This window comes from Cygnus olor, chromosome 4 (assembly GCF_009769625.2).
Source record: "Cygnus olor isolate bCygOlo1 chromosome 4, bCygOlo1.pri.v2, whole genome shotgun sequence".
NCBI classification, from domain to species: Eukaryota; Metazoa; Chordata; class Aves; order Anseriformes; family Anatidae; genus Cygnus; species Cygnus olor.
The window spans coordinates 37,807,649-37,832,640 of record NC_049172.1 but is presented as its reverse complement, the minus strand read 5'-3'; the positions used below and the strand labels follow the sequence as shown (position 1 = coordinate 37,832,640).

General features: G+C 39.4%; 1 long non-coding RNA gene across 4 annotated transcripts in view; it reads right to left on the bottom strand.

Moving 5' to 3' along the window:
* Positions 1–24,992, bottom strand: part of LOC121069577 — a 173,798-nt gene that overhangs the window by 21,629 nt on the left and 127,177 nt on the right. For all 4 annotated transcript variants that reach the window (XR_005819499.1, XR_005819497.1, XR_005819500.1 and 1 more), the window contains exons 3-5: positions 24,318–24,407; positions 18,588–18,711; positions 15,646–15,750 (exon numbers count right to left, since the gene is read on the bottom strand). This is a non-coding gene — a long non-coding RNA (uncharacterized LOC121069577). The remainder of the gene's footprint in view (positions 1–15,645; positions 15,751–18,587; positions 18,712–24,317; positions 24,408–24,992) is intronic.

Here is a 24,992-nt window from a genome sequence, read left to right as displayed (position 1 = left end):
CTCCTGTACCACAGACTTGCCTTATTTGAAATTCTGATACAAATCACAGCACTAGGGCAAAGCTCAACATTTCTGGGATCTGCCTTTAGCCATAATTATAGGCTCACCTTTGTGCTCTGCACTTTCAAGGGTGGCAGCTGCTATAAATTACCACAGGTGGGGAGAAAAAAAGAAAAACAGCAGCATTCTTGAAGGGGCACCAAACAAGCTACAAGTCTGTCCATTGACATTTTCCTCCTGGATAACTCAGACCAGGAGGTCAAAACAATGGCTGACTAACAAGACAGCATGCAGGGAAAAGGTTACCATTAATAATGCAACAGAAGAGTGCTATGTGGACCAATAATGGTAGGAAAAACATACCAAAATGACCAGTACAGGGTCATAATACAGGGGTCATGATAAGGCAGGGGTAATACAGGCGTAATACAGGGGTCATGAAAGAAATGACTAGATGCTAGTCAGAGAAGTGATTTTCTAAAAAGGATGTAATGCTGTTAGCTAAATATCCTTCCAAGTGTTCAGTAACTTCTTCCCCTGATGTATTTCCTTCAGAAGTAGCAAGTACAGATCTACTGATGTTCTTACTTTATTAGTAACATAAGCCAATGCTTGGGTTATTTTGCTAGATGACTTTACTACACAACCTCTGACTTGTACACTCAGACAACTGAAGAAAAAGGAAAAGACAAATGGAAGTGTACCTTGTGAATGACGCCATTCAGGCCACTCTGGAGGGAAGCATTCTCTTCCCACCACAACAACAGCACAAAGAGCGATGGATCAGCCATCTGATGCCACCCGTCACATACAGTCATCCCTAACAGTTTCACTAGTCTATGCACTAATTCAACCTTTGATCTGACAGATAGTTATTGATATTACCAAAAAGATTCATAAAGGATATCTGAAGTAAGCTGTTATCAACTAACCAAATCACCTTCGGAGGTAGGTGAGACTTCATGTCCCAGATCTACAGAGAACTGTGTCCTGTACAATACTTGTACAATTTCAGTAGCATTCTCACAAGCAACATTGGCATGGAATAACCTTGTACCTTGCTTGGATATAGCCTTCAAGCTTAGGTTTCCTTTCCATGAATGCTGGAACCTAGGTGATGCAAACCCAAAAGCTCCACAAACCAGCCGTGTAGGCATAGTGGTGCTGACATGAGGCATTCTAATAAAATAAATGTATTCTACTGCTCTACAGACATCATTGCATTTCAAATCCAGTGTGTGGCACAGACTTGGAAGCTTACAGTCTGAATAGTGCAGATTGCCAATTTCCAAAACTAATTGCATTAGTAGCGTTCTGACAAAGAAAATGCCTTCTTACAAGACGTGTAATTTTAAGGTTCCAAGAAGGTATAATGCCAGGTGTTAGTGAACTGCAAACATAATTCATTTTCTTAAAGCTAACTGTTCTCTAATTCTTCTCTTACACTACCGTAAACCAGGAATAACTTCAGTGAATTCCTGTGAGTTACAGCAGACAAAGACTTGTGTATGTAGAAAAAGAAACATGCAATCTGTTATATAAACTAAAAGCAGGGAAAAGAGTTTAAGTAACAGTTTTATAAACAAATGCCCATCATATCTATAATTGATGACCAGGAAATGAGTCTGTTCTGCATAATAAAGAAAAAATGGCCCATCTTACAACCCCTCATAAGAATAACAAACATGAGGTGCAAGCCACTGACTGACATGAAGGATTTACAAGGTAAAGTGAACATGGTATTCCTTTCCAGCAACAGCTTTGGAAGTGGTTTTGCAGTTCAGTCGTATGGAGACAATTCTGGAGAAAAATGTGCGTGCGTGGGAGTATATAATTGTAGGGAGAAGACAGAGACAGGGTGCAGGTATACTGCCTGTTCAGTAATCTTTTTGCTAAATAATCCCTTCTCCCACCAATGTCAAAATGGAAAATGTATTCAGTGTCCTTGTACTCTCTTTTGCTTGTATATACCTACAAAAAAAAAGCCTTCAGTCACAGCCTTCAAGTACAACACAATAAAAATTATTTCAGAACTGGTTTTGGTGAGGTAGGTAGGAAAAGAAGCCTCAACACGGTATCCTTCACATGTGGGAGATAACAAAAGATTCAACTTCCTAATATTCTTTCTAATTCTGATCCCAGTTTTGTGATTTTAGCTCATCTTCATCACAGGCTAGTGAAGTAAAGACTTAATGGGACTATGACTGGGACTTCCTAAAAACAACTACATATTACCTTTTTCATCAAGAACAAGCACAAATGTTGCTTTAGGTCAGAAGCCTATAACTGCTGATGTCTGGAAGACCAAACCAAGTTTCTTCATTGTAAAATGTCTGAGGTATAAGCACAAAAGCTGAAGAGAGGAACTCAATAGATCTTTTTTAAAAAATATGCCTATTAAAAGCAACTAAATTTATTTTAAAGATATTACCACCTCATAAGTGGTAACGAATTAGTATGAATATGACAGCATGTGTGAATCAGTAGTTCATGTTGCTGCTCTATCTACAACATCACCCAGTCGATATGGAGTACGGGCTGTCCTGCATTATGTATTTCTTCTCTGAAATGTCAAACTTTTTCTTCAGAAGCAGAGGGACTATACTACAGAGACAAAAACAGATTTACAGTCGTATCCCAAGTGATTCACTTCCAGAACAATTAAGCCTCATCTTGGGACTCTCTGAATCTCTAATGCTCTATACGCCTCATTACAAACAGCCCTAAAACTTCTGTATGTTAAGGCACAAAATCAAAAATGTTCTGGACTAAGTGTTCTCAATCACTGACACTCCTCTGCACTCCCTGCTTTGAGAGTGTAATGTCTGAGGAGAAAAGACAAAGAGCTGGTTCACAGAGCCAGCTGAGGAGCTAAACAACACTAATCAAGCATCCCTCAAGGAAAAAGAATAGCTTTGCATAAAGCCACGCCACCTTCTAATCATGTGGTATCTAATCTCTGTATCAGAGACATACTAGAGAGCTGAGAAGATATGAGGGTGCCAAGACAAGTTTCGATAGAGAGTGTGAGCTTCTACTAACTTGGGCTTAGAAATACAAAGCAATGAGGAAGCCAGGTATGGGCAGGCAAAAGATGGAGTTTTCCTGTGACTTAAAACCTGGTGAGAGGCACACAGAGAGACTGAGGCAACAAAGCATCCAAATCACTGGAAACATGACAATGTGCAGATTTTGAACTGGCACACTTTTTTCATCATTTATTTAATGAACCAGTGAATTCAGGGTGGAGTTAAAGCACAGTGTGTCTCAAGAGCTCTGTTACACTGTCAGATTTTATTCAGACCACCTGAATTATAAGACTGACAGAAATCAAAGTTTATCTGAGGATATACAAGGAAATGTCAATCTGTGTTGCAATTCTAATGGGACAAGTTGTCCTTTCCTCAGTCAGGCTGATACCCTTAAAATCATGAAAAAGATAGACAGAACGAGCAACTGAATGAATACCAAAGCACCTACCTTTAAAGCACCTAACCCAAACAAACAGTGTGACAGGGTGTGGAGGAAGCCTGCACTCCTTCATGACCACACTTGTGTAAGCCAGTTTGAGCAGCTGTGCTGTGCCGGGTATCAGGGAGCACAGGGGTGAATGGAAAAATGGGCTGGTTCCCATGACAGCAACCCTTAGGGCTCTTCAAGAAGGGGAATGGCAGGCCAGGGACAAGCCTCAGCTGCCTTCTTGACCCACATCCCTAGAAGGATTAAGCTTCCAACCAGGCTGAAGTAGCCAGCCTCTCCACACCTTCTGGCAGTGCTGGCAGTGCCCTGAAAGCCTGTATTGCCAATGGTGCTGCACACACCATCAGCCTGCTTCTCTGCCACTGAAGTGAAAATGCATTTCCTCTCCTCTGGCCACCAGAAACCAAACTGAAATAAAACCCTTGCAAGATGAGGAATATGAGGAGGGTGACGGAAGTGATGAAGAGGATGAGTTCAAAGGAAACAAATGTTCATTACAGTAGGATTTATCATCTCATCTTTACCAAAAAGGAGAAGATACTGCTCATTTTGCAAACATCCATGGCACAGACCAAAAAAAAAAAAGGAAAAAAAAAAAAAAAGAGGGAAGAGGAAGAAGAGATATGACAGAAGGACAGAGATTCCTGGCAAGTAAAAAATGTTTTTTTTTTTCCTTGGAACTGTCTCCTTTCTCTCCTTATATGTGCCAAAGGCTTGACATTTCTCCACTTTTACCTTGTGATCAAGAGTAGGCCCCAAGGTGGCAGCCCCAGGCCCCAGGATGGGTCCACCTTGGGCCACACATGGTGTTTCAGCAAGAGACAGAGCTGTCCCATCAGAGACAAACAAGAACTGAAGAAATCCTACCTCCTACCCCTTTCAGTTCACTCACACACTTCTGCAGGATGTTTAAAAACTGACGTAACAGATCTGAAGGATCAGAAGAGCCTGCAGTCATGGCCAGCGCTGCTGTACACAGCAACCAGCACTGAGTCAGCCAAGACTCCTGCAGACCTCACCTACCCTACTTCAGGAAGAATTTTCTTTGAAAGGGAAATGAAACAACTTCACATAAGTGACTGATCAAAGAGGCACACCAAGTTATTATTCATATGACACCTTCTTTTGTTAAGTTGACCTCCAAATGAAACTCGAGCCCACAGGTTGCTTATCAGAACACCTAGCACAATGCTGAATGTCACATTATTGAGAGCCTAAATGCATCTGTTTAATATCTGAAAGATTATCTTGCTTTATAGCACACGGACAATCAGAGGATCAGAGTAATTGTTTCACAAGCACAGGCGCTTTTTGTTCCTGTAATCCACTAACCAGGAAGGGAAGCCAACCTGCATAACCACCGGAGCAGATTAAATTGTTAGCTGTCACACACAAGATAAAGGAGAGAAGTCGTTTCTGCGCCTCCAGTTTCACAGGCAGAATTCAGTTCCAGAATACATAGTGTTGCCAATACCTGGCATTACAAATTCATTAGTCAGCTTTCATTCCTCCTGCAGCAATCCCCCTACTCAAAAGTCTTTTAAAAATCTCTTTCTCATGATGTATCCCTTTGTCTTCTGGTGTCTGGACACTGAGGAGGAATTAAGCTCCTATTTTCTGGCCTTTCCCTGCAGAACAGCTGAGCCAAGAGATTTAAAACACACCCCTTTTTCTAATAAAAAAATGAGTGTCTCCCCTCGAGAAGTCATGGCTTTCAGAAAACTGCAGAGGTCCCTAAGAAAATGTAGGTACTCATCAACAACCCATATACTTCTGTGAGATGGTGGAGAGGAACCAGTCATGGTGCTGATCCTGACACAAGAGTATCATTATGAATGATATATCATTATGTGTAAACGAAACTTTAAATCAGTTTAGAGTTTTGGAATGTTTCTACATGAATTCATGATAAAAGTAAAACACAAGTCATTGATTTGCATGTACGACAGAAAAAAAATGGAGAACTGTAGAAAATTATACATTAAAAAGTCTGACATAAGACAGTGAGAACCAGCCACAACAAAATTTTATATCAAGCCATACTTCAATTCAAGCATAACTTATTGGGCTTGTTCTAGACACAAACAGTAAACACCTGTGGCCTGAAATATCAATTTTCTAAGTACAGAAACACTAATTAATGTTTATCCATCTAGATCAGCTCAAGAAGGTCCAGCAATAAGACAGTACTTCAGCAGTCTTCTCATTTAGCTTTTCTGAGGAGAAATAAATAAACAAATTGGTGCTTCGCAAATTAACAGACAAGGAAGTTTTGATTATCCTGAATTGAAACTAAAAGTATATAGCATGCTTGTTCGTCTCCACTCACTAGAAAATTTCAGTCCGCTGTACTCTCAACTCAGTCTTCTGTTTTGTGGCCTTAGTTCATATGTGTAGGGTCCCTTGAACCATAAAAATCCTCTAATCAGCCTGTACTTTACAGGTGAGAAAACTCAGAATGACCCGGCCCACAAGCTCATAGAAAACAAGTTCTAAAATGAACATGTGCGCCTAAGCAATTTTTTAGGCATTAAAGAGTTTGCACATGTGCAGACAAGCAGCATTTCATCGAGAAACAGTGCAAGCCAAAGTAGCTGTATTTGAAAATTTTTATTTCAAATTAAATTGTAGGGGAAACTATAAGTTTCTCTATGTATTTAGATGATCTAATTTCCTCCAAAATCAGTGTTGTAAGATCCCTCCCCCTCTACTCTGTTTTCCCATATTAGCAAAAGAAAGCAGTTCATGAAATACACACAGACAACACCCAGGAAAAGCTTCAATTACTATACTGAATGTGACATCCCTCTGGCAAAGGGGGCAATCTGAACCACATCCTCCTGGACTGCCATTAGAGTCAATGGAAAGAAACGAGGCACAAGTCAGTAGGAACTGAAAATGGAACAGGGGAATTACATCTCAAAAATTTGTCTTTCTCTACTTTGACTACATGGGGAGCTTAGGGTGACTACCTATGATTCAGACAACAACTCCAGAGGCATTTCAAGTTGGATGAGATGAATCCCAGCACAAGCAGTTTCCTAAGAGCACTCGTATTTTATCAATGGAACTTCTCAAAGAGGAACCTCATCTGGTGGAGAGGACAGCCAGGTTGACATCCGATGGTAAACCTTGCCAGAACATGTTGGTGGAATCCAGTGTTTCACCAATACACTCAAATATATACAAAGAGAGCATAAAACGACAACAACAAAGAAAAAAAAAAAAAAGAAAAAAGGAAAAAAAAAGAAAAGAAATCAGAATAGCCAGAGGGAACAATCCTGTTCCTAGAAAGCTCCTAGCCTTGTCAGCTACCATTTGACTTAAAAGATCACTCAGGTTTTTTTCCATAGCTGCCATATTATATTTATGCTGTGTTCAGGTTTTGGAGGGACAGGCTTTGTTACTAATCAAGTTTATTTTTTCCACTCTCCAGCTAAGCTGTCTTTCCTCTATAGATATATGTTTATTATTTATCTCTATTATACAACACAAAGTCATTTCAAACATGTCATTTAAATTCCATGCCCATATTTTAAATGAAGGATAGGCGTCTCATATATCAGTTTTAATGTGATCTATACTACACTGTGTTTATAGAATAATCTAATATAAATAAAAATCCAAGCAGCAATCTAGAAGGTATCTTAAATGCCCTCTCTAAAAAGTGTACTTCAAACTCAAAAAAGTACATAGTCCACAAATTGTGAGTAGCTAATAAACTGCAAACATTTGTCTTTGCAGGATGGAAATTCTGAACTACAATGAGAGTACAGTGATTCTCCTGTTGGAAGGAGAATCCTTATTCTCCTAGATTGTTTCTTTTTTCTTTTTCCAGGGAAAACAAAAAAAATGTAATTATATAACACTCAAGAACTGCATATTACTCTAAGCTATTCAGAATTCATGTTTCTGAGAGAATACAGAAAACTTCAAACTTCATGTTTATTTTTAATCACCACTACTGATTCTATTCCCTAATAATTTAACATGAACAAATGGAGAGCAAAGGCAAGCTTTTAATATAGGGAGAGAAGAGACTAAAAATTAACAAAATGTAAGCATTGTGAATGAACACTAAAAAAGGAGGAATAAACTTCTCTTTTACTTTAAAAATTTTTCTGCTTTTTTCCTTTAAAAAGCCAGGGGGAAAGAAAAATACCTTGAAAGCTTCTTGTTCTAACTACAGTTAGTTATTTTTAAAAGGCATCCAAAATCACAGTGTAGTATTTAGGAAACTGCATTTTAGGCAATTTGCTGGAGATTTTTCAGACATAAAATTAACTCTCCACCCCCAAAAAATATATTAACAACAGAATGCATTGTACTGATTTGCCTAGAATGAAAAGTTAGTTGTTAGTTCCAGCCCAGCCTTTGTTGTGATCTCATTATAAACTACTGAAAGAAAACCACATATCCTCTTTTCCTGCTGAATGTGCTTTTTCCTGTCTTAGGACATCCATCTCCTGTTGCTGCTACTGCTATTGTTTACTGAAATGTTTTCTAAACACGATGTGTGTTACCATGCCCAGGTCTGACAGCAGTTTGATGAGTAGGGTAGGTATTCCCTGTAGCTTTCCTTTTTCGTTATGAAAGATCTGTAACTAGATTTGTTCCCAAACTATGAATGAGGTGATCTAGAAAGCCAAGAAGTTTGTAGGTTTGAGGTGGCCCTAAGTCATTCCTTAAAAGAAAATCTTTATTTTAAAAAGCTGCTCTTGGGACCATCCAGCTTCCCATTCTCATCTCATGAAATTCCCATTTCAATCTCATGCACCAGGCAGTATCCCCTCACTGCAACACATCAAGGCATACTCCTATTTCAGGGTGACGTATAAATCCAATCTTAGCACATTAAATCCTCGAGCTACTTCTTCACCAGGACTTGACTCTATTTTCAGTCATTCGAAAAGCATTTTTCCTAATGAAGACACAGCCCTCTGGGAAATCAGGCCCAAATTTGCCCATCACAGCTGTCATTCACTGAGGTACTCAGCATATACCGTCACCTAAGACAGGTCCAGGTCATGAAGGAGAAGTACAGAGAACAGTCTATGAGTGCCAATTAGTGTTCACATTCAAGCTGACTCAGCTTCAGTGGTGAGACACAGCCTAAGTTTTTTGTGTACCAGCAATTTTCTACTTTCTTGTGCCTATCTCTAGCTATTACCATGCTTCACTATTAAGACTTTCCTCCCCACCCTCCCACCCCCCTGCTTAATTCCAAATATAGCTATTGCTTCCTTAGGCTCCTGCTTTTTCTTACTTGTTCATCTACTTTTTGTATTACAGGCTAATGATCTGTCAACTAATATTAAATTATTTGCTCTCCTAATTGCCTATTTTCAAATAATAGACTGTGGAGTAAGGTGGCTACCTTAGCACTTTCCCTGTGTATTTCAAAAGAAGAATTGATACATTAGAAATGAAATACTCAACCCCCAAGAGAAGCCTAGTTCTATTTATTACTCACAAAACACATCATCCACAAAATTAATATATTTTACAATATTTCCATAGTATTTATATTTTTTTATCACCTTTCAGTATTGGTTGCTTTCACTGCGAAGCCTATGAGGTTTTCTCAATTTCATATCAAACATTCAAAGCATGCTGAAAATTTAATACCAACAAAATGCTGTACTTGAAAACAAAGAGGAAAATAAGTGGTTGAATGCAGTTGTATTCTTTTACCTAGTAAAAATTATTCCTGCATGCCAATGGAAAAAAAATAATATAAAAACAGCTGTCCAGGTTACCAGTTTAAGATCAGTCCTCCTATATGTCATAGGAGCTACCCAGATAAATATACTCAAGACTTCAAACTTCCAAGAACTTGAGGAGCCGCTGTTGATGAGGTTCTCTCTTTTTAAAAGGGAAAATACAGTAGCAGAGTTGTCAATAGGATGTACACATACAGGAAACAACATCCCCTACTTGTCTCCTCCAAATCCCATAATTATTTTTCTTGGATGGGTTTTTGTTCATATTTTCTTCAACTCTTCCTGGACTTTACAATGAATCAACTACACCAGTGGAGCAGTGTGGTTACCCTAAACCCATGAATAGGCTGAAGGTGTAAAAAGACATGGAAAAATACTGACTAAAGGGCTGCTGGCAACTCAATAGAGACATCTGAGTAAGCCAAATAAAGCTCCTCTCTTTCAGACCTTTCAGATTCACAAAATAAATTTTCACCAACACTTCACCAAGATTTTCATCCTCATTTCATGAACATGCCGCAGCTGGACAAAAAAAAAAAACAAACCACACCACTCTTTGGAGAACAGAAAAATGAGACCTTGCAGCATCACAAGACACTTACAAGACTACAAGAAAATGGTATCATGTCAGTTACTAAGACCATTCACAACAGTGTTCCTTTCTTTCTGCTCAACCTTTGAACGCATATACTTTAATAAGTAAACTATTCCAACCGAGAGAAAAATCAAGGTTGCGTGACACTGGATTAAACCTAGTAACGCAAAATTTTTATGATTTCCTCAAGGAGATAATCCACCTTTGTAATACCTTTACACAGATTATTAGTACAGAGTAATAAGCCTACCAAAATTATCTTCTTGGTACAAAATAAAACTCACTTTAAAGGCTAATATGACAGATAGATTAATGCAGAATATTGCTTAGCTTCCAAATATTTGTTTTAATTATTATACTCTAAAAAAAAAAAAACTCAGTAAAGATTCAGAGGATCCTTCAAGTTCTTAGTGATCTGTGACATTAAACACAGGAAGCCTATGAAGATATCAGCTATGCCTCATATTCTATTCTCAAGATAAGAAGAAAAATAAAATAGGAAATAGACCTTAAGCTTGCATTGATCTTTAACCTAAAATCCATGATGATTAAAAAAAAAACAATCCAAAAATAACTTTCACACAAATCAAAGAGATAACTTCAAGATAACTTAAATTTTCCTTGTGAATTATAGTTAGTTACTAACTGCATCTGTCAACAATTAACACTAACTGAAACTAACTTCTCAAAAATGTAATCCCAACATACTTCATCTCTAAACTACTGATATAATCAAGAGATAATGAAGAAACACTTATTTAGAACAGCCATTTTGTCCTTGAGTCCACAGGTATGAAAGGTGACCACCACTAGAGATGGCACAAGTGGCCAAAGGCAGACAGTACAGGTGCAATATTACAGTGGGATGTGTAGCAGAGTCTCATTGCTATGAAATCTAATGCCATCTGCAAAGAAATGAAATACCTTTGTTGCTATTTCCCAAACATCTGACTTTCACAAGGTTGGGTTTATTTGTTTTACACGAGAACATTGATATCTGACGGTAGTTCCTAACAGCACTGTCAGCCTCTTTGCTGAAAGACTGTGGGAGGGCAAGTCATGCAGATATCCACACCCCTTTAGTTATATGCTTGCACTGACAGTAAAAAGCATTTCCTAATCAAAGACAACCTGTGGTGGTTCTTCATGACTTCAGTCTTTGAGTCACGGACTTGTGCCTCGTCCGCAGAACCCAATGGGCATTAAACCATTGGTGAAAAATAAGCACATATTGTTGGGTAATGCCTTGCTCACATGCTCACAATTCACATTGTCTAAGTGACTAACAATAAAACCCAAGACCCTAACATTAACATTTTAAACCATTACTTACTAAACTGAAAAACAACACCTCCCACTGCTGAAAACTCCAAGTTTGCCAGAGGTACAAGGAGGTCACAAAAGCAGAGGTTCCAGTAGGAAACTAAATGCTCTGCCCATCTCTGCCAGCTCCTGAGTTTTGTTTCTTTTCACACACACGTGAGTCCTAGTCCATATTCTACACAATTTTTGGAGGTCGACCTTTTAGAGCACGTTTCCTCTTAAGCAGGAAATAGTTTGAAATCATAAGTCCTTCAAAAGAGAGGCAGGTGTTGCCCAAAGGAAAAAGATTAAAATCATTTAAAATTTGAATTCCAGTCCAGCCTCAGTGACTGGAGTTAAAAATTTACTAGGAATTAAGTGGCTCCAATATGAATTTGGGTTTTTGTGTCATCCATAAAATGAGATGCCCATTCTGATCATGTACGTCACTTTCAAAAACTATATTATATTATATATATTATATATATGTATTATTTTTTTTCCTTCTCAATATGGGAACAGGGGAGAACATTCCCACTTGGTTTGCTATCACTGACTACGGTTAACAGTGATACCTTCAGGAACTTCGAGCAGCTCTGAAAGTTTTGGCTACTTCCACGCCTCCCTGTTGCAGAGGAGAGCATCCGTACCACCAGGCAGGGTCAGGATCCTGCTGAGCAGAGCAGCCTTGCTCTTGCAGAGAGCAGCAGGCAGAGTGATGAATAACACTGAAAAGCAGTGTGCCACTGCGCCCTGCCTATGCATTCTTGCAGCAGGTTTTCAAGTCACTTCTTCCTATCCCTGTGAGACAAAGCCAGATGTAATACTGCTTTTACTGCCATAGAGAATAATAAAAGAGATGCCCTTAGTCTTTAATTTAAGGTTTACGACACAGAAAATTTTAATGGGAGTTAAATTAACTATTGACATTTATCACAATAATTTGCTCTGTAGCCTCTGACCCACAAGACAATAGCAGGATAATAAAGGCTTTGGGACTTGACTGAGCTGACAGAAGCCGCCATCAGTTAGCCCATCTAATGCGAGACTTCTTGATTTACAGACAAAGAAAATCCACTGATGACTGTTTTGTCTTTGAGATATGTTCACACAGGCAATCACTTCCACTCTCATACCCATTCCCTCCATAAGTATATGCAAAATTAGGTACTGAAAAGTTGCTTTAGAGGATGAAAGCTAAATTGCTACTGAACATCATGGAATACAAAACAAGCAGCCAATGTGATATCCTTGCAAGAGGAATGCTTAAAAACTTAAAAGATGATTTGCAGATATAAGGTTAGCTTAAAAAAACATTTAATATATGAAGCAATTACCTTTTAAACAAACTTTAAGCAAAGCAATATTGAGGAGCTCTGAGACAGTAAGAGACATTCTTTTTGCTTTCATAGTTTATTCAGTATACATAGTAAAAACTTGTGCAATACTGCAGCTTTCCTTTTGAAATAATATTTAATGCTAGCTATTAATTATACACAGCAGGCAGCAGGGTCTATATTCATTCAATACACTTTCCTTGGATTTCAAATCATGGGCAGGGAATTGTAAATGCATTTTTTTTTTTCTTATTAATAAAACAACAAGCACATCACAGCTAAACCCTACATTCTGGATTTTTCTAAAACGTTGGTACCAACACAATCAAGCTTGTGTACCCCAGGAGCAATAGTACGCTAATAAATATTCTCATCTTACCATACAACACCTGCAGGAAGCCCCACCTGTTGGTGTGACTGCCCAGGACTTTATACCCAGATCCTTGCCCAAAAGTGCTCTGTCAAAGCCTGGCCTGATGGAGGCTACTAGTGCAACCTGGCTTGGACCTTAGAGGCTAGAAGAATTCTTGCATGTCAAGCCAAGTGTTAGCTGACTGTTTCATGAGAACACATTCCTGAACGGAAGCAAAAGAGAAGGGTTTTAGCACGATATCCTGTGTTTAGGCACTGGGCAGGAGGCAGTATTTATTTAAATATACTTTTGCTAATTGTATAATTACGTGGAGAAGGTGGAACGATGAAGCCTTAATTAGACAAAATTCTATTGAATTTAAGAGTTTTGCCTCTTTAAGAACTCAAGGCTCCGATATGCCTTCCTGCACCCAGCAGTTGATCATTATTTTTCCCTTGAAGCCTGATTAATTGCTTATATACTGTAACTTTTCTCCTGGCTTGTGTAACTGAACTCCTTTTCATGTGTCTCTTCATTTTTATTATCTAACTGAGCTACTGGCAACTGCATCATCCTGCCTCAGCAATTTCTATAGATTAAATAAATGTTGCATGAAAATATGTTTTTCTGCATCTGTTTTAAACTTGTTGCCTTTTAATTTCAATATCCCTTTGTTCTTTTGTTATGAGAAAAAGCTAGCATTTGATTGAGCTTCTCCATAACAGTTCATATTTTATACACGTCTAACATCTCTGTCTCCTCCTTCCTTAAATAGGTCAGGCAAGCCTTATAAATATCTCTTTGCTTGGTAGCCCCTCTGCTTGTAATAATTTCCATTGCCCTCTGAATCTTTTCTATTTCTGCCATGCATGTCCTTCGCTGTGATGCATCTAGAGCTGAATGTAACATTCAAGGTTAGGAGAAAGATGTACCTCTGTTTAGATAACACCAATTAAATATTTCCTGTGTAATTTTGTGTCACGGTCTAACACATCCCATCACTTCACTTTCTCTTACTGCTGCTGCAAACCCTGTCCCCACCTCTACTGAACCGACCCTAAGCGCCTCATAACCCCATGTCACACTTCCATTAGTCAACGTATTTTAGTGAATTCAGTCTGGAGATGAAAGTCTAACAACAAAACCCTGCAGCTCACGCTGTCTTCTGCAGCTTATGTTCTACCACCCCACATACAGAGAGCCCGTGGCTCTGACTGCAGAGCCTGAGCATCACTGTAAAAAGGCCAGCAATTACCAAACCCTGGATGCACTGCAAACCAAGACCCTGCTCTCGCAAACACTTAGGCAGGCGCACGTTCACATGAATTAAGTCACACCTCTGCCCAGAAGCCTGCTAGGGTGAGGGTCATACTTATTTCTGTCTCCCAATTTTTAACTACCTATTTCTGTGCTCTGTATTTGGCATCTGGTCTATTTGCAACATTTCCTAAGGTGCTGGTTATTTCTATTATGCAGGTGCCCATTTCCCTTGGTGTATAGGTTACTTTCCCCCAACTCCTCTCTCAACTAACAAGGCAAAAATGTTACCTACAGTTACAGCTTCTCAGTCATAAATTATTAATCACTCTCAAGAACCTGTTTGCTTTAGAAGGAAGTAAAAAGGATTGTTTATCTAATAAAAGAAGAGCCTATGATTGTGTCAGTAGTCTTCAACACCGATTTAAAAAAAAATCCAATAATCTTGCAGTATTGGAAAATGCAGAAGTATTTATAGTTTTATCTGAGAGTGCTTACTTTTAGGTTAGGAGACTGTTTTGTCAAGGTGCTTGAATTTTTTATCTGTTTTTGATTCGTATCTCATTTTCCACAGCGTGGTAGATTAATGTATATATATATACATATATATATATAGTATGCCATGTTTAACTCCTTTGCTGCCCCGTGCTAAACATATGCCAATACAGTATTTACACTGAGTACACCACTGCCCTTAAACCTGCTCCACAGTTTCAGGCATAGCCTAAAAGGACAAGTTGAGGCCCATGTCACATTGACCTCTCTCTACCAGCAAGCCCAGTGCTAAAACTGAGGATGAAAATGGTGCCTGCTGTTCCCCTGACCGGCCTGCTGGACTAGAGCTTGTCTCATCTGACCCACACAGACTGCAAGTTCACCCAAATTCGCTGGTTCTCACGGTGCCAGAAGAATTCCTAAGCAATATTATAATAAAACTGTTACATACACATACACAATTTGACATTTAAAAACTTTTTGTTTTAGTCCTCTCTCCAGGAGGAGATGTGCGAGGAGATTGCTCCAGCACTTTTGCTCATCAATACCTCAAAAGCAGCTAATCCACTGTATTTCAGACAGACAATTGTACACCTCAGAGATCCCACAGCTGGAGATGATCAGATGTTCAGCATCTGACAACCATCATTTACAAAAGCAGGAACTTAGCTATGGAGCAATCTGCCAAGAGATATCATACTTGGCTCTATTGTACTCCATTCTCAGAGAGTGAAATCCACACACTGGTTTTGAGGTAACCTTCCCGAGAAGTAACAAGCTGAATATAACAAGAAAAAAAGAAAAAAGGAAGTGCACATCATTGACCATTTTCCATTTCCTCTCATGGCCCTTTCTCACATCTACTTTTGTAAGACATTTGAAATGCTTCAGTAAGAAATTCTTTTGAAATATCACAGACCAGATTAGATACATAACATGATGAAAAATGAAAGGCAGATACCTAAACAGAAGAAAAGGCAATTAGATACAGGTGCCCAGCAGCTGTCTGAGGAGGAAGGGGATAGTTAATGGAGTGGCAGACAGCAAGGCAACATCCAAACTCTGTCAGGATGAGATACGGATGGTTTACTGTGTTAAACAGACCTGTTTCTTCTCTCCTACCCCCTCATTTGCTCAGGTTTCAGGGACAGGAAATAAAGGTGCTGGCATTAGGAATGAGCAGTGGCACTCGCTGGCCAGGTCTGCAACCTACGTGGTCAGAAAAGACACAGATTTCGGAGTGCACTGTGGATGCACCATTTACTTTTTTTTTCTTTCTTTCTTTCTTTCTTTCTTTCCCTCCCCTAGACTACTTACAGTTTTGTTTTAACCTAACCTACTTACAGGTTACAGTTAGGACTGTGTCCAGGTCTCTGCCTCTTAAGGCTACAAATCTCCAGGAGCAAAAGCATTAATAACCACACTAGAAGCAGCTCCGTGTACCAGGACCAGAGTAAGAAACATCATGCAGGTGTGTATAGGGCCACTTTCTTTACAGATATAAAGATCCCACATTCAAAAGCAGTAGTTTTTGTCTTCTTCAGAAATAAATAAATACATAAATAAAAATAAGGAACTGGTGGAACTCTTGATGATTAATTTGTTTGGTTTTGTTTAATTAGTTTTGTTTTTTTGTTTGTTTGCTTGTTTGTAACCAGAAACATTCCAATACCTGTTTTCGAAAAAAAATCCTCACTTTTTAAAAAAAAAAAAAAAACAATTTTGCTTTAAAATACAAGATAAACTTTTTGAAAGCATAGAAAATAGTTTTACTTTTGGAAAAAGGAAGTAAGTGTGTTAGTCAGGAGAAAACACAAGTCTTTTTGTTGGTTCTCTACTTGCTGACTGTTGCTGTTTGTCTTTCATAAATATTCACCAATCCACTTAAGTCGTCTTCATATCTCTAAATGGAATTCTGAGGTTTGTGTATGGGGAAAACAGATTTGGGTACTACTGAGAACAGAAGGATCCTATCAGAGCTGCTGCCTATGGTAGCTGTCATCCTCATTTGTATTTTTGCAGAAGAAAAATACATTGTGGAAATAAGCAAACAGTTGCCATCTAGAAACAAACATGTTGAAGTGATGAAACCTAGATTTCTGGGGCATGTTCACTCTGTATTGCTTTTACGACATCTGAGGAAATGCTGAGCAAGTTGGTGCTCTGAATGACACACCAAGAGCTAGGTGTACACACCAAGGCACAGGGGGGGGTCTTTAAAATCATGTGAGCACAGTGAAATAGCGTTGATGAGCTGAACCAATTAGTTCTGGTTGAGCACAAGGTACATATGCCTACAGTGCTTCAAGGGAAGTCTGCCTACTGCAGCACTGTATGATGTATTCACATCCCATAAAAGAAAGAGGCTGTGCGCATGGGAGAAGCTGCCCTAGCATAATCTACCGGGCAGTTTTAGTTCAACCATTACCATTATGGGAGCTTCATAACTGCTTTTAGTGGGAGCCAGTTTAGGCCAACACTTGTAGTTTTGATCAACCCACCCTAAAGAGAAATATTTTTTTTACTCCTAAAAAATGTTTATTCCTAAATATTTGTCTTTAGGGTGGGTTGATCTTAAAAGAATAAGCAAATAAAAATAAAAAAATAAAAGGACTGCTCCAACTCAGCCACCCTGTAGGCAGCCATGATCAGGCAGGACATTTATTTGCACAAACAATTGCAGCTGTTTGAAGATGACATTTCATGTTGGTTGTTAGAAGACAATCTTCTCTATATAGCAGGCACTGGGAAATACCCTCTAATTTGTTTTACTCACCATCAAGAAAAGAAAGTTCATAGCCTGACCCTGCCCTGGCTGCCATATAAGAGATGCTAGGAAGGAGGACTAGACGCTATGAGATGCACAGATGGAAAGAAAGCAAAAGAAAGAGACGTCTCTGGAGACTAGAAGAGACAGACTCCACTAAACTTCCTTTGATCCTTGAATGCCACAGAAATGTACACCCCAGAGAGATAAGATGATAACATATTTCTTAATACAACATCATGAGGAGGTAGCCTGATTTGCTGAATGACACAGTGGGGATGAAGAGTCTTAGGTCCTCTGCCTCTAGAAACCCAAATCAGTCACTCTATTTTATAGCCCAGACAGAATACAATTAGACAGTAACAGTGCAGTAATCACTCCTGCATCGACACCCACATAACAAAACAAATAAATCTATATTATTCATTAGGACTAACAGAAATGAAGAGTAACTTACAACCTCATTGCAAGAAAACACTGTCATACAGTCAATGTGTCCCTGCTTTGCAATCAATAACTGCTCTGCTTTGTTTTTTCTGAACCAGCAGGAGACCATTATTTTGTGACAATGTTCTTCCATTACATCATCACTTTAGAAACTGTAGAAACATCCCATTGGTGGGATTTTACTAGTAAATATTGATTTCAGATGGAAAAAATAAAAACCCCATAGCTGCCATCTAACTGGAGCAGAAGCATACTTCTTGAAAGGGGCCTTATTTTAATGACAAGCGTGACAAAGGAAAAAAAAATCTTTTGTAGAGTTAAAACGTTTGCTGCTAAACAGTCACTTTGTATAATTAGGATTTGCAAAGTGGCAAAACACTATCCAATTAAGTGAGTGAGGTTCATGTGATTAACATCAGACTGGCAGTATTGCTCTCCTAGTTCATCAGAGGCATTACTAATTAGGACATCGCTAAGCAGAGACATCTGACCTTGCGTCAGCCAGTTCAGATTATGGTTTACCCTTCTGAACCCTGAAACAGCCTCACTGTTTGCTTCTTTCCTTACTGGTGAGCACTTTCCTATGAGAGTCTGCTTCTTTTGAAAGTTGTTCCACCAGTCATCAGCCATCATCAAATAATTAGTGCTTCTCTGATCACTAACTGAAGAACAAAAAACTGAGAATGGAAAAAACCAGCTTTCGACTGACATATTTTTCTGTTCATTCTTGGAACTTACTACAATATTAAAATCAGTACAGGATGACTAGAAAGGTGGCCAGGAGGCAATCCTAAGCTTCAAGTAGCAAAAAATAGAAATTATCTTTGCTCACCAAATAGTAATCACAAGTGGAAATGGTGTCACAAATGTTGCTCAACAGCAGCTCAGTCGTCAGAACAGAAGGGCTAACGGAGGGAGGACAGGAGCTGTGACTCCAGTCTTGGCAGCACCCCGACCTGTGACAAAAGGACAAACCAGAGTCACCAATTGCTTTGCTTCACCTGCTGCTGCCGGCTGCTTCTTTCCAAGCACTGCTGTGGCTCTGACTGCAGCACTTGTTATCAGGGGCCAATTGTTTCTTCTAGAGTAGAAAATCAGAAAGGAGACTTTCCAGATACTGTCTTCTGCATTATACTTTTGTGGTTAAGTGCCCTTAAAATGTCTGCCAACAGAATTAAAGAGTTTAGAAAGTACCTCTAACTTTGTGATGATGATGAAGCAGTAACTGATAACCATAATATAGAAGCACTAACTATCAGGAGAAAATACTGTAAAGTTAAATTTTCTCTAGAACAATGCAGCACATCACCTGGTAGCTATCATAAACAGAATTAGTTTATCAAGTAATTTATTTATAGTACTTATAACTTAGAGAGCACAAAGAACTCCTATTTGAATCAGTTTTTCCATTTGACATTAGAATTCTTCTCCGAATATTTCCTAGCTAAGACTGCTATACTATAGAGATACAAATACTCTTGAATACAAATTAACTGTTGGTCTTTGAGGATAAACCCCAGCAGCCCAACACCAGTTACAACCAAAATGTACCTATGATATCAAAAAGATGGTAATAAATGTATTAGAGACAGGGAGACAAACAATGAATTAAGCAAATTAGTGGGAAAATGAAACCTCTAAATACAAAAGAAAACTAATTATGGGATTAGAAGGGATTAAGTGACACAGCCTGTAATGACAGAGAACTTTGCTCGATAATCCTCGAGATCCCTCTTTGTCCTCTGTTTCCAATCTTTCTAGGAAAGATTCTAGCAAACATTTCACTTCTGCATACACCTCTCAGCAGTCTGTTCCATTCTTCAGCTAACCAAACTGCTCCACAGCCAATGCAGACCATTTTCCGAAGTATGAGCAGTGTACCATTTTCTCCACTCCATTCCTTCCTCTGTTGTGCCATACACCATTTCCTCTCCTCATTTATGTCACTTTAATCATTAGAAATGTAAATGTCAAAGATGTTAAACCTTGCATGGACCTTGTGGCTTTGTTCTTGACTAATTTGATGCCAGTGAGTTCATCTACACTTGATTCTGAGACCAAGGCATATTTTCAGAGACTATGACAGTGCTGCAGAATGTTGTTGTAGCACTGAAGACTGTCAGAAAACCTACATGTAAAAAACTCCACAGGAAAAGCAGATATTTTTAAATATATATATATATCAATCATTCTTTCCGCTTTCCAGTAATATAAAAAAAAGCACCATTAAGGTTAATTTCCAGTTCAAGTTAACACCTGGATGTAGAATTCAAGCTCAACTTGTCATACTTTGTTCACATTTCAGTGATAACGAGACTACTTACAATAAAATGCTTCACTTACACTATCAATTTCCCTAATAAATAAGTCAAAATAAATTGCTCTGCTTTTCAGAAGCTTGACTAAACTAATAAGCGCTTTCAAAAAGTATAATCTCCAGTGGGGGAAATGGTTTCTTAAATTGTTTGTCTCCACATACAAATATATATCTGCAAAGTAAATCTTGGGAAGACATTGAAGAGAAAATTAATTTCAGGCTCGAGCACAAAGAGATAGATGCAGATGATAGCCCATACAAAAACACTTACTAAATGTTTTTGGAGTGGATTGATCTTTTTGACTGGAGGGGGGTTTGCTTTTTTTTTTTTTTTTTTTTTTTAGTATTTGTTCAGCACTGTGTATAGTAGTTCATGGTTAGATTGTTCTGAATGCTGACATGCCTTGTTTGGGTGAGTGAACTGGTCCCAGAAGCTTTCCTTTTCGTGGACACCCATGAACAGGGTGTCCTGTGCACAGGGATAGCAGGGTGACCCTGCCCTATTGCTTGCAAGTTGTTTAAAGGCTAACAGCACTTACTGTGTGACTAGCACACTGTGGCTATTTCTGTTGCCACCAAAGAGCAGAATTAAGGCTCTCTGGATCCATTTACAGTGTGGTTTAACTTCAGATTTTTTTTGAGTTATAATTTATGATATCATCTTCTATCATTTAATTTGTATCTATCTGATTTATAACAGACTGCATTTGGGATAATTAGAAGTAGACGTACAACTTTGCTCTAAATCAGAGTTACAGTTAGTGGCTAAGCCAATCTAACAGTTTTTGCACTGGTATTTCAAGGATGCTGATCTCAACCCTACTGATGCACACCATCTGTAAAGGGCTTCAAGTCAGGCTTACAGCTGTGTCATGGTTTCAATAACTGCACCAGAGACAACTCAGGAAAGAAAGGATTTGAAGACTGCCAGATTCTCGTTTGACTGAGGTAACTGCTCACAAAAACGCATGCCAGCTACTGGTCTGGTGTGCCTTCATAAAAGAGCAGGTGGAAATCATCTGTAGGAAAAAAAAGGGAATCACTTCTTGAGCTACCTTCCAAGAGCCACCCTTACAGCAATCTGCAGCAGGATGACAGACTGCTGCTGGGATCTGAGTCAGCTAGACATTAGACAACCGCTTCTCAGACTATCAGGCCAAATCATCCCTTAACTGGGATCCAGATAAATCAGTCCTTCCCGTAGTGTCTTTGTGGTGCTCCTGTTTCTGCTCTTCTGAGCACAGAGGTAACTCCTAGCCTTCTGCTTCTTCCCTGTGTTCACATTATCTGTGATTTTCTACTCCAGATGACATTGTTCTAATGTTTTCTCTCCTTTCTGTAATAAGCAGGATTTTGAAAGTTTGGTGGAAACAGTCTAGTCTCTGTCCCTTGCTGTCTCTCTGCCCTCTGTGGCAATTGCCACAACTAGCTGCCTCTCACCTCTCCCCCTCCCCAGCAGACCCAGAGCCAGCTCAGGCAGATGGAGAGTGGTGGGTGGCCAGGTACCTGGCACAGCCAGGGAACACCGGTCGGTACTGCAGCTTCCAACACGGGTCTATGAAACCATGCCTTGAGCCACCTGAGGCAGGAAACTTAAAGAGCTGAAGGAACGAACAATGCGTAGGGATTGGACTTTACCCTGTCTTTGTTCACACTTCACCGTGAGGTGAAAAGGAGCGGTCGTCAACTTCACTGCCAATGAAGTTGCAATGAGTTTACTCAAATCTCAACCCAGGGCTCTTTTACATCTCTCTCTTCCCCTCCATGCCTCTCAAATGAGCCTTTCCAGAGCTACTTTCTGCTCAGCTGTGCAGTGCTGCTCCACGCACACAACAGCAGCCTGCTGATGACCCTCTCGTCCTCACGGTGGACACCTCAGCCTAACAAGCCTGACAGCTTTCTGGCTCTGTCTGAGAAAGCTATAGCTTAGCTCCGTCCTTTGACAGGAACTGCAGGAAAAAAAAATAAATGGACCAAATCTCCCATAAAATCTGCTTGAACAGAGTTCTAGAGGTCAGAAAAAGAGGACAGGGCTGGGGAAAAAAAAAATAGTAATCCTAGTCACACACAACTTCCTACCAAGGGTGACACTGCTAAATGAGGATTTGCATCTGAGAAGAAAGAGTTCGATCAAGTTGCATGAAATACAGTCCCTGGTGCAGATGTCACTGATCTTTCACCTGAATGTTAACTTCATGGAAAAATATTCTTTTGACACCACATCTTTGGATAACTAAAAAAATCTCCTCTTTTCTTGTTGTCTTTTCACTTGAAACTTTCTGCCCATGAATCCAGTTCATACCTACAGATTTTGTGGGCAATGAACATATGTGCCCTTATCGCATTGTCAGAAAACAGCTGTTTAATGATTCTCTATAACTTAAGTGGTTTGTATGGATGATAAGACACGTTTTATTGTATTCCTCAAATTCAGAGTACCTAGTCAAAAATCCTACCTTAATGAAAATCAGATCACTGAAAACATTGTAAGAGAAGATGATGGCCTAGAATAAATCTTAACATTAATTTTATGTAGTGACACTGCATTTCTTCATATGCTCTACTGCATGCACATAAATTTAATCTATGCTACTTGACACTACATGCACATGATACAATTATCTTCGTATAAGATAAAAGAGACCTGGACAGGCTTGAGAGGTGGGCCTGTGAGCACCTCATGAAGTTCAACAAGGCCAAGTGCAAGGCGTTGCACATGGGCCAGGGCAATCCCAAGCACAAACACAGGCTGGGCAAAGGATGGACTGAGAGCAGCCCTGAGGAGAAGGATCTAAGCATGGTAGTTGAAGAAGCTCAACGTGAGACAGCAATGTGCGCTTGCGACCCAGAAAGCCAACCGTATCCTGGACTGCAACAAAAACAGCGTGGCCAGCAGGGTGAGGGAGATGATTGTGCTCCTCTGCTCTGCCCTTGTGAGACCCCACCTGGAGCCCCACGCTCAGCTCTGGGGCTCCCAGCACAAGAAGGACACAGACCTGTTGGAGCAGGTCCAGAGAAGGGCTATGAAGATGATCAGAAGGCTGGAGCACCTCTCCTATGAAATCAGGCTGAGGGAGTTGGGGTTGTTCAGCCTGGAGAGAAGAAGGCTCCAGGGAGACCTTATAGCAGCCTTCCAGTACCTTAAGTGGGCCTACAAGAAAGCTGGAGAGGGACTTTTTACCAGGGCATGTAGTGTCAAGACAAGGGATGATGGCTTTAAACTGAAAGAGAGCAGATTTTGATTATATATAAGGAAGTAATTATTTACTCTGAAGGTGGTAGGGCCCTGGCACAGGCTGCCCAGAGAAGCTGTGGATGCCCCATCCCTGGAGGTGTTCAAGGCCAGGCTGGATGTGGTTTTGGGCAGCCTGGTCTGGTGGGAGGTGTCCCTGCCCATGGCGGGGCGGGGGATGGAATTAGATGGTCTTTAAGGTCCCTACCAACCCAAACCATTCCATGATTCTATGACATTTGTTTTAACATTTACTCAATGAAAATTATATGTAAGTATATTGATTTTATAATGAGCATTTAGTAGAAGGAATCTTCAAGCTCAACATTTTGTGTTAAAAAGTCTTCCCCAGAGAAATACCATTGTGTACAGTGTTTATGGCATCAATTCATATCATGCAAATGTCACATTCTTCTCTTTTTAGCCCAAATGTGTACACAGTCTTTACCTTTTTGTAGAGTTTGAAGTTTCAAAAAGCCTAAAATAGTAGCAACAAAAAGGATTTAAAAATGTCAAGCCTACTCCTGCCTTCCTTTCTTGGATAATTTTAAAAACAATTCTGATGCAATCTTGAAAAAGTCGAGACTCACCTAAAATATTTTTTGTAAAGCAGCCCAGGACAAAGCACATTCATGTCTTCAGCGTTATTATATGTACTGCACACAGTATTCATAATTAGTTTAAAATGTGTTTGGCTTATACTGATCTTTCTCCAAGAAACTACAGCTACTTTTTTCTTTCACTCAACAATGGCAAATAGTAATTATGCAGGAGGTTAGAAATGATGATCATAATGGTCCCTTCTGGCCTTAAACTATGTCTCAGCTATGAATAAAACATATCTTTGATTATAGTTTGAAAAGACTAGTCTTTAATATGCAATAAAACAATCTGCTTCATAATTTAAGCTGAAAACCAAAAACAGTCTTCTCCCACTACCTATCCAATACTTTCTTGAATCCTTCACACATGCACACACAAAAAAAAAGACAAGAAGAAATGCAGGAGAGCACCTTATCAAGGTCCTAGAGCGTGTCCTCACAATTTCTCCATCTTGCTAAGATTATCTGTTGGCTTCCAGATCTTCTGCCCCCAGAGAAACCCTGTACAGAACAAGTACAGCAAAAGCTTTCACAGAGAAAAAAATAAAATAAAATAAAATAATCCACTCCAAGTTATACTCTCAGTTTTGCAAAGCGAGATAATTAGCTTTCCCAAGTGGACATGACATCTCGTCTGGGTCATGGTATTCCATTAAGGAAAAAAATATATTTTTATTTAAAACACATGCATTAGATCTAGTTTAATATATATTCTTCCTGTTCTCTGCTCCTCCAAAGAAGGGGCTAATTATAGTATATAGAAAATCTAACATGCTCTTACAGTACACATCAACAAAAACTAAGTCCTAAACTATAAAGAAGACAGAAGTACCTGAAATGGGACTTCATAAACTGTTACACCAAAACTGCAGTTGTCACAATCAGAAGTTATCTGACAGCTATCTGTGCAAGTGTAAAGTTCCACCACTGTTCTAAATTCACTCTCTGCACACTGCCCTAACATCCACATCCCAGCACGTGCTCCCTGGCACTAAATGCCAAGGCTCCTTTGTAGTAGGGGACTCTGACACTGCATTTGTACCTCATAGAAGAATGCCTTCCTAGGACCTGGCTGGGGACCCTGCT